Here is a 10,410-nt window from a genome sequence, read left to right as displayed (position 1 = left end):
CCAGACTCATGAGAAGGAGAAAGGATGAGTTAAAAGGAAGAGTTCCACTCACCTGCATGACCTTTTCTGGCAGTTATGACACAGGAGGCTGATTGTTCAGTGATTGTATCCTGTTAGAAAAATAAACTTTTTATTTACTTGATGTGGAGAAGAAACTTTTAAGTGGTTCTTGTGATTGAAAATAAGGAATTTTTTTGCAATATATATTTTCAGCAAAAGTTGCTATGATTTCGCTGGAGGAGAAAGACACATACAGATATTGGAAGAGTAGCTGAAGTAGTCTCTAATTAAAATTTATCCCATTTCACTCCTTAGTTAGAGAAGGTCATTTAATAATGATGGCTGTCTTAGCAGCTTCATCAAAGTGGTACATTTAAGCCAAATAGCACAATGTTTTATGTGATATATTCTAGGATATGGTGAACTATAAAATACTAGTCACAAAGTCAATCCAGATTTTTATGGGAAAAAACCATTAAAAGAGAAGCAATTGCAAGAATGTGAAATGTCTACAGCAATTCGAAGAGGAGCTGGTATGGCTTGCCTTCTATATTGATTTTGCTTTCTGCTTAGCAACAGGATCTCATGTGGGTTATATAAAACACAAAAACATCCAACAATATGATTCAGGATAACCTTTTCTGGAAATATTGCTGGTATTAATCTTAGATGGAACTGTTTCACCTTGGTAGATTTGAGCAATAAAACACAAACCTGAAGTAGCTGGTCTGTGGGGAACTAACTGGAGTGCTTTCTTGCACCTAAACAAAGGCTTTGATTTTAATGTGCTTAAATACATCTTTATGTGATATCTGTTCAAATGTATCAGGGGCAACTGAAGACAAAGAAAATGGTTGATGGAAAGTAGCTTAGATAAAACAGGCTGTCCATAATACCTCATTTCAGAGAGAAAAGGATTTGTTAAACGTTCTGTAAAATTCCAAGAAACCCCAAGTATTTCTATTTATGTCCTTCCATTCAGGTCTCCAGCAATATTACAGTAGGATACCTTTTGTTCTGCACCCAATCTGGTAGCTTTTGCAGGACTACTGAAACATTTTTGTGAAGTTTAAATGCATGTGATTTGATTTCACTAACCTTTTACATCTTTTTTCTGATGATACTCGAGTGACTGTATTCCCCAGAAAGGACATTTTTGCCTGTGGCGAGACACCATCGTCTTGGAAGATGCTTAATGTTTTCAGCTGTCACTGGAATTAATTTTAGCTTGTTGGGAGCCAAATTTTCTTTGCTTACATGGTCGGCTTTGTTTGTCCTGCAAGGTCCTCCCCAGTCCTGTGGCTCTGTGCTGTGCCTGAATTGTCTTTTCCTAGAGGAAAAGATGGCAGACTACTCTTCCCTGGAGTTAACAGTGGCTGCAGGGAAATCCCAACATGTCTTTTCTATGCAGGAGGAATAAATTTCTGTGATTGTTTGGCATAAGAAAGGTGATTTGTCTTTGACATACACTCTTCTTCTTCTTTTGCAGCTTTCCTTAAATACAGGGTGAGATTAAAACATCCATTGTCACGTGAAGCTGCTATTTCTGTAGATGACAAAGGAAATATTTCTTCAGATAACTGGCAGACATTGTGTGGAATGTAATATTAAAAAAAAAGCCAAACCCAAAGAGATGGGTTCAGGTTACACAGTAAACTCAGAAATGCCAATACGTGTGTCTAGGGGTAGTTTTCTTGCCTTTTTATGCATGCAGCACCTCCTTTTGTACCCCACCAGCACTCTTCACTGCTTCTTGATCTCCTGGCTCTGCTTTGCTTTTGGGGGATTTCAGCCCTTTCATGTGGCAGCACAGGGTGCTGAGACAGTACAGGTAGAGAAAGAGACTTGTGTCTCTTCTTGGCTCCCCTGCCTTTCATTGCAAATGTTATAAATCCTATCTCTCAACAGGCACTTTACCTTTGTGATAATTTATAGATGTTGATGACACACTGTAGTGGGCTGACCCCACCCAGCCTTTCACTCATTACCTTGTGCCAGGGGATGGGGAGGAAAAAATTCAAAGGGAGGCAAAGAGAGTCATGGGTTGAGATAATGGAGTTTATTAAGCAGCACAAAAGCTGCCCATGTAAGCAAAGCAAAATAAAGGATTCATTCAGTACATCCCACTGTCAGGCAGATGTCCAGCTGCTTCCTGAGAAGCAGAGCCTTGCAAAGACAAATGCCATAATCACTAACATCCCATCTTCCTCCTCCCTTCCTTGAGTTTTTTGCTGAGCCTGACATCATATGGCATGGGACAGCTCCAAGGTCGGCTTGAATATCTCCATGTCCCCCCCTAACTTCCATCCCACTCCCAGACTGCTTGCTTTGGGACAGGGTGGAGGAAAGAGAGAGGAAACCTCAGCGTGGGGTGAGCACCACCGCTCACAGCAATGCATCACAGAGGCTGCTGTGAGGAAAGTGACCTCCATCCCAGCCAGATGCAACCTAAAAAAGCCTTCCCCTTCAGCCCTTCAGCTCTCAATTTCTGACTCTAACTCCTCCCACTCAAGCAATGGGAGGCAGTGAGGAAAGGGGACTGTCATCAGCTCAAAGCATTCCCTCTGACACTCTTTTCTCCTCACGCTTCCTTCCCGCCCCAGCACAGCCCTTTCCCTGGGCTGCAGGCCCTCAGACAAGCCCATGCCAGTGTGGGTCCTCTCCATGACCCACAGCTCCTGGCTGAGAATGAACCCCTGCACAGGCACCTCTGCCCACACCAAAATATTCCTTACACCAAAACCAAACTTATGCCGTCACAACACCAACAAAAGTGGCCAATTTACAAACACAATAAAGCTCCAGTGATTGGACCCTCACAACATTACAACAGTAAACTATTCCCCACAATTATTCCACTCTTCTGGGTGTTTCCAGTCCAAGTTTGGTTCACTAACCCTCCCAATTGCTTGTCTTTATCTTAAAACTCTGACCACGTCCTTCCTATTCCTAACTGGAGGGAAAAAGCAGATCCAGATGCCATCCTCCTGTTCTTCCTACTGCCCAGGAGAACACAAAAAAGTGAGATGGTGAAGCCACCTCTACACTGAAAGGCCACAAGCAAAAATTACAGGGAAAGACAACTGCTCAGAAGGGGTCCTTTCTTTTGTACTTGTTGATGGTGTGGGTCTCTGCCTCAACCATGCCCATCTAATGGCACTGGGTGCTGGGAAAGACACAGCCAAGTCCCAACAGAGTGGTGAGGAGGCTTCTCAGAAGACCTCTTAATTTTAGAAATCTCCCTGAGATCAGCAGGGCCAGGGCAGCTCCATTTGCTGTGACACAGGACACTTAATCACAGTATCATGTATTTCAGCCCATGAAGTGGGAAGAAGAGGTTTGCCTTCTTATCTTTGCTTCTCACCATTCTACCCTTATTTTCAAGCAGTAATAAATTATTGTCAATTAAATTGAATTAGTTAAATGAAATTAATTTCTCCCAAGTCGTATCTGTTTAGCCTGCGACAGTAATTAGCAAATAGTGATCTCCCTGTCCTCATCTCAACCCATGAGCTGCTGCTGTTGCTTTTTTCTTTCCCACCACCCTTTGGGATTAGGGAGAGAGCAGCAGGGTGGAGGCCTGGCAGGCAGACCTGGTCATCCCACCACAAATATGAAGGCATTTAATAACTTTGTACCATTAGCACTTAATACACTTTTTATTTAGGGTGACACCACGGGATTTTTTGTGATTTTGGGCTTATATTTCCTGTGGTGCAGAGGATTTTTGAAAACTCCTCCAGGAAATCCCCATGGGAAATAATTCAGCAGTATAACAGATGCAGGGCTCAGAACAGCAAGATCCAGGCATCTTTAACGGGATGAGTGTGTACATGATATAAGAGGAAAATACTTGGCATTCCTTTCTGGGTTCAGGAAAATTCTCTGATGAGGAGACAGTGGAGACCCAGGGAACCTGGAGGTCCTGGATGGAGCTTCTATGGGACAGAGCTAGATGGAGGAGTGCAAGACCATGCGCTGTGGAAAACCTCTGCTGCTGCATCCTTGAAGCATTTTCTAAAATGCATACCCTACCCTTAAAAAATTGTGTTTGCTTTAGCTGCTACAGCATTGGTAAAAAATGCTTCCAACCACAGACATGGCATAAAAACAGAAGGGCTGTTTTTTTGTGTTTATCAGCTTTGGACAGGGCTGAGTGATTTACTTTGAAATACCATTCCTTTGTCACAGCTGAACCTGAACTCAAAGGATATTTAAAAAGATCTTTTCCAACTGTCACTGGTACTCAGTAGCCCAAACTCTTGCTCCTTTGAAGCTAAATTGTAATAATTTGAATAAAATAACACTCAAGTGCTGTTGTAGTTTGGCACTACAACAGCACTTGAGTTATTAGATAAAGGTAAGCAGGCAGCACTTGGAAACCACCAAAAGTATAAAAAAGCACCCAAAAGCATGATGTGTGGCCAAGTGTCACCCAGCAGGGCAGGCTGTGTAGCACAGACATTTGAGATACTGCCCCAGGGAGCAGCAATACCCAGGCACAGGCCAGGATTATCTTCAGCCTGATGCTGTATTGGCCAAACCAACATGGGGATGTTTTATTTTCAGTATCAGGATGGTTAGACTCATTCCACATTGGCATTATACAAGCCTTTAAGCAGTGAAATTATGGGGAGAGGAATTTTATGCTCTATGAAGAGATGAGACTGATTTTAAGCAAGTTTAGGGACGTAGCTGAGTGGTGGGCTTGGCAGTGCTGGGCTGGACTTAAGGGTCTTTTCAACATTGGTCATCCTGTTCTGTGATTCTTTTCTCTTATCTGTGTACATTATAGATTCAGTATTGGCTTTGGTAATAAGCACTGGCAATTTAGTTTCTCCCAGTTTTCTGCAGTGAGACTACCCTTTCCTCAAGAAGAAAGCTTTCCTGAAATTTTAACCTAAAATCATAATTTATTGTATTTTTTTATCCCCTCATTGCTTAAAAAAAACAAAAAAGAGAAAGGGATGACACATTTTTAAATGTACTTTTTTTATACAGATCTGAATGGGGTTTAATCTGTTTTTCCATGTGTTTTTTCTCTTCTCTCATGTATTCATGCTCTTTGTTCTTTCCGGTCTTTTCTGTTTCATCCTACTTGAAATGGAACATGAGGAGGAAGAACACAGCATAAGAGCCATTTAAAATAATTAATCAATGTACTTAGTCTTCTAAAAATACTCATACAAAACCAACCCCTTTAAAATAAACATGTAACTAAAACAGTAATTTTGAATTCTCAGAAATGTTTTCAACAAGGCGAAATATTAATTATGCTGTTATTAAAATAAATCAACAACAGCTTTATAAATTTATTCATCCTTCTATAAGGATTTACTGAAGAGCTTGCAAGTGAGGACAATAAAATCATTACCATAAAATAAATATTATTAAAAGTGTAACACAAGTATGAAGAAATTTATAATGTCAGATTTGCAGATACAGGTGATAAAATGTTTCTTTAAAATATTTCCTTTCTTCGTTCACTTCTTCTATCAGGATTACAAAAAAAATAAACCCAAAATATAAACGCCAATAATATTTCTTTCTATCACCATCAGTAAAATATTTGAGTTGGACTTTGTCCTTACCAAGTAGAGAGATTTTTACCATTTCCCTGTGGGCATCCACCTTCCCTACAGTCCCACCTATGAGTTTTCCCAGGGTTTTTTGCTTGGCTTGGCTTCAGCCAGAGGGCAAACAGAGCCATCCAGGTGGCCACAAACCTGTGGTTGTTCCCCAGCCGCTCTTGCTGGCCCTGGGTGGCTCCTGGTGTCATTAGGGCCCCTGTTTAACTCCGTGTATGGCCGGGAGGGCATGTTTGTGTTTCATTTGTACAGACGTGATTAGCTCCTTCTCAGGGCTTGTCTGCTGTAAAACTGGAAATGTGTCATGCGCTATTACCCAAGCAAATGTAATGCCCCCAGAATAAATATGCCCCGCGAGCTCCCGGGCTGTAATTGATGGAAAAACAGGTGTTCCCCCTTATCCTCTGTGATTGCCTGCACATATGGCCTCTTTTATGCCGTCCTCCAACTGCTTTGTAATGCTGGCTCCTGCAGAAAAAGAAATAGTGTTACTGTAAAAGAGTGGGTTTCGAGAGTGTTCTTCAGTCCACAGCCAAATTAAATACAAGCAGCACAGCCCTTTTTGGTATTTAACTAATTAAACTGCAGCAGCCGCCACAAGCACTTCAGGCACCAAACTGCATTTTCAGCTACTCTTGTTTTAAAACGTGGTGCTCTGACTTTGCAAATAAAAGCTACATATAGCACAAATTCCTATTTGAGTGGTGTTAACATCCTCAGATTGGACCCTCCAAATAGAAATCAGCTCCTGGTTGGTTTTACACCTTACAGCCTGAAGTTTTGTGTTGAAAGGCTAATTTATCTCCCAGCAGCTGTGTAAGACCCACTGGCCTTGCAGTGTGAAAACCAGGAAGATTTTGGAATGAAGCACAGGCAGAAATGTCAATGGTCCCTTTATATAACAGGTTTTCTACAAGATTTTGCTCTCCTGGGTGAATGCACTTGCTGGAGAAACAAAAGAGAGGAGGCTGAACAGCTGGAGGGTCACCCTTAAGAGGTGAAGGCTGGTGATACCCAGAAGCCAAAATATTTAGTCTCGGACTGGGGTGAGTGCTGGTCCCTGTGATTTGTTCCCCCCAGCACATGAATCTGTCTCTGCATCACTCTTCCTGCCCAGCAAGGCTTGCAGTGGACAGGATAAGTCTTTGCTTCAGTTGTCTGGGGTGGTGGAAGATTCCTAGAGTCAAGACCAGGTCTTTGTCTACCCAGCAGTGTGTGCAAGGAATCAGTGACATGTTCAGGATTTGTTCCTCCTGCTCCCTAAACACACCTCTTATGGTTTCTCACAGAGAAGGTTTATTGTTTACCCATCAAGAACTACCAGTATTTTAACTTAAATTCAGCTCACATATTGAAAGCAAGCTCTGTGGGTAGACAAAATGTGCTTGGCTTGATCTTAAAAAAAAATCAAATGGGTTGATCAAGATATGACATCAGAGATTAATCTTCTATCTGGCTTTTACATTGTCACTGATATAAAAGAAAATGTCATTACATAATACCTTTCCTCATTCAAAATACACTTGCAACAAAACAAGGTGATAAAACAGTGGCATCCTCCTGAACTCTTTTCAATTTTCTGCAGATAAACATGGTATGTTTACCTGCCTTTGGTTTTCTTTATGTCCTGCTCCTGTTTATCTCTGGTCTTTCCTTAATTGCCTCAGCAAGAAGGCAGTTGCTCCTCTTCTATTAGGTGCACAAAGAAGAAGAAATGCATTTCTCTCACTTTATCCCTTCCTGGGGAGCTTTCATTTCTGCGGCAGCTTTCTCAATTCACAGCTGTCAGAGTCTCATGCCTGTGCTTCCCACCCTCTAACAGATAAATTCCACAGAGCTCTGGCCACTATTCAGAGGTGCTGAAGCTCCTGAACCCCTCCAGATTTCCCCACTGCATGGTTCTGACTGAAGGGATGTGGTGAAGCCACAGGGTACCAGCTGCAGAGAGTGATGGCCACACCAGGAACAGATGATGGAGAGATGCCATGGCAGCCAGCACAGAGCTGGGCTCGAGATTATAGACTTGAACTTGGAATAAGGATTGCTAGGTTTGAATAAGTTATGTCTACTAACAAGCGAGGAAATAGGGGGTTGGATGAAAGTACCTGGCTTTTCAAAACCAGCCTGTCTCCCTTTCTTTTTCATGGACAAGTCTTTGAAGGATCAGAAATGTGGGCACAAAAACACAGCTACAACCTCAAATATTTGCATGCCTTTTGACAGTAAGGGAGAAAAACCCACTAAGATAAAATCCTGGCCCTTGTAATTTAGGATTTCATCCTCAGTTTTACACACTGTATTGGTAGATAGCTTACCTATGTGAAAAGGAATATTTTGCACTAGATCTACAAGGGTATATTTCTGCCTGGGGAATATAACAATTCCCACTGGAAAAAACCTCCTCACAAGGTCCTTATTGAGATGTGGATCCCCTGGAAGCAGGTCTACCTTGAATTCCATGTTAAACTGAAGTTATAAAGAAGAAATAATATTTTCATAACCAGGCTTTTTTCTCATCTTACACTCGGGTAGAGTACCACTGGGTGCAGTAGGGATTAAATAAATATTTCACTGATAAACAACAAGCCTAAATTGTTTATGAAGCATAAAACAATTATCTTTGACTCCACCTGATGCTGCTGAGCAAGCTGTTCCTATTTGTTGTGCTATTATTAGATGGGAATGAAGTACATTGGACAGCATCTTTCCTGAATGGATGACATAAGCAAGTCCATGTAGCATAGACTCACTCTCCAGCACAATTCAGAACTCTATACTCAGCCCATCACCATCCATTGAAGGATTTCTTTAAAAACAAACACGTGTGAATGAATTTATCATTTACTAAAGAGTGCCTAGGCTTTCAAAACCCTCCTGTGGATGTAGATGTTCTGACACTACTTAAAGACTTGAGGATATAAATTGTCATTATACATACATACAACTCTGATTCCATTTCTGTATTGAAACAATATTTCTGCAGATTTCCTTAACACAAAATGCATTCCAGCTTGCAGTCTCAGTGATGAGAAATGAGAGGTAAAAAAGCACTTTGTGTTTTGAGTAGAACACTGTTGGTAGCACTCATACAGGAAAAACCCACATGGAATCAGAAATTGCTTGGTGAGGTGGCCACATTTAAATAAAGCCTCAGAAACAATTCTAAAAATGGAACCGAGGGAACTTTAAGGCATCTGTCCAGGAAAGAGAAGAAAAGACATTTTTGGCAGTGAGCACTGAGAAAACCATGCAGAGAATAAAATAAATTAAAATGACCACATGCCCTCATTGCTGCCTTGGCTTTGGTAAACCTTGACCTGTTGTTACACCATGTTGCAGAAAGCAAACATGGGTGAACAACAGGATGGTGTTTCAGTGCCATTTTTTCAGTGTTCTATATCAATATTTATTGATATTGGCAGTTCTAGTATACTTACTACACACTCACCCTTTCTCCCTCTAATGGATCCATTCATATTCCTGTTATTTGAGGCTCCTACTCTTATGGCTCGCAGAGCAGTGGCAGTGATTACAGTCCCCTGACCCCTGTGGGTTCATGGAGATGCCCAGAACCATATCCACTCTCACGGGGATGTCTGAGAATGAGATGTCAGACACTGAAACACTGATCTTTTAAAATATTTTCCTCTCCTGATTGTTTTGTATTTATGTTTTGGTTATTTTCCCATTGTAGAAGCTAGTGAAGAGCAAGGCAGGCATACGTGTCACTCCATAGTAAATGGAAGGAAGCATGGTATTGAAGCACAGATATAAAACCAGCTTGCTAAAATTTACAGTTAAAAAGTTGGAAGACTCAAGAAATTAAATACAGTGTACCATAAAGTGAAGATGCTAAAAGGTTCCGTTTCCAAGGCAAGGGGTATTTAGAAAGCATCAGGAAAGTTTTAGAAGCATTTTCTAACACGTGAAAAGACAATTAAAAGGTAGAGGGAATATTAAATAAAACTGAAGGAGCTGGGGAAATGCAGATGCAAAATAAAAATGTATAAATAAATGTTTAACAAATTGAAGTAGTTGCTGAAAAAACACAATGTGCACACCACTGGATGCGATTAAAAGAATAAAAATTGAAATTATTTTTAAACGAGAAATTGTACAAAATTAATAGCTGTATTTGAGGATAAGCATATTTGCCCACCATCACCAGGGTGGGCAGGGTGCCCATTCATGCCGCATGTCTGTGGTGTGTCAGAGGTGTCGGGGGACAATGCACGGTAATCGTGCTGTGCTGCCCGGTGCGTTAGAAGCCCAGTTGAACAAAAAATGCTAAATTCACCTCGCTGTGCCCTCGCAGCGAGGCAAGAGCTGACGCGGGCTGGGGGCAGAAAACCCACCCGCGACGGGATGGGTGCGAGGGGCGGGCGGGGTCCGCGCTCCTGCCTCACCTCGGCTCGGGCTCAGTCTCACCGATCACCTACAATAATGGAAAAGATCGCGCACCAGCCCCGACTCGACCCTCGGGGGCCAGACCCCGCATCCCCCGTCGCGCAGAGCCGCTGCCACCCCCGCCATCCCCCGTCCCCGTCCCCCGGGCTTCGCCCCCGCCTCCATCCCGCTCGCCTCCGCGCCCCCCCGGGAATCACCCCCCCGGCTCGGGGGCCAGGTACACTTGACGTCAGGATGGCTGTCGTCGTTTTGACGTGTAAACACTCATTTCCATTCCGGCTCCGGAGGGTCTGTGAGCCTCGGGCAGCCGCGCCGGCAGGCAGGGAAGCAGGCAGGGCTCCGCTCCGCGCTATCGCGTAGCAACGCGGCGCCGCATCCCGCCCGCATCCCGCCCGCATCCCGCCCGCATCCCGCC

This window comes from Lonchura striata, chromosome Z (genome assembly GCF_046129695.1).
Source record: "Lonchura striata isolate bLonStr1 chromosome Z, bLonStr1.mat, whole genome shotgun sequence".
NCBI classification, from domain to species: Eukaryota; Metazoa; Chordata; class Aves; order Passeriformes; family Estrildidae; genus Lonchura; species Lonchura striata.
Note: the sequence above shows the minus strand (reverse complement) of the source record.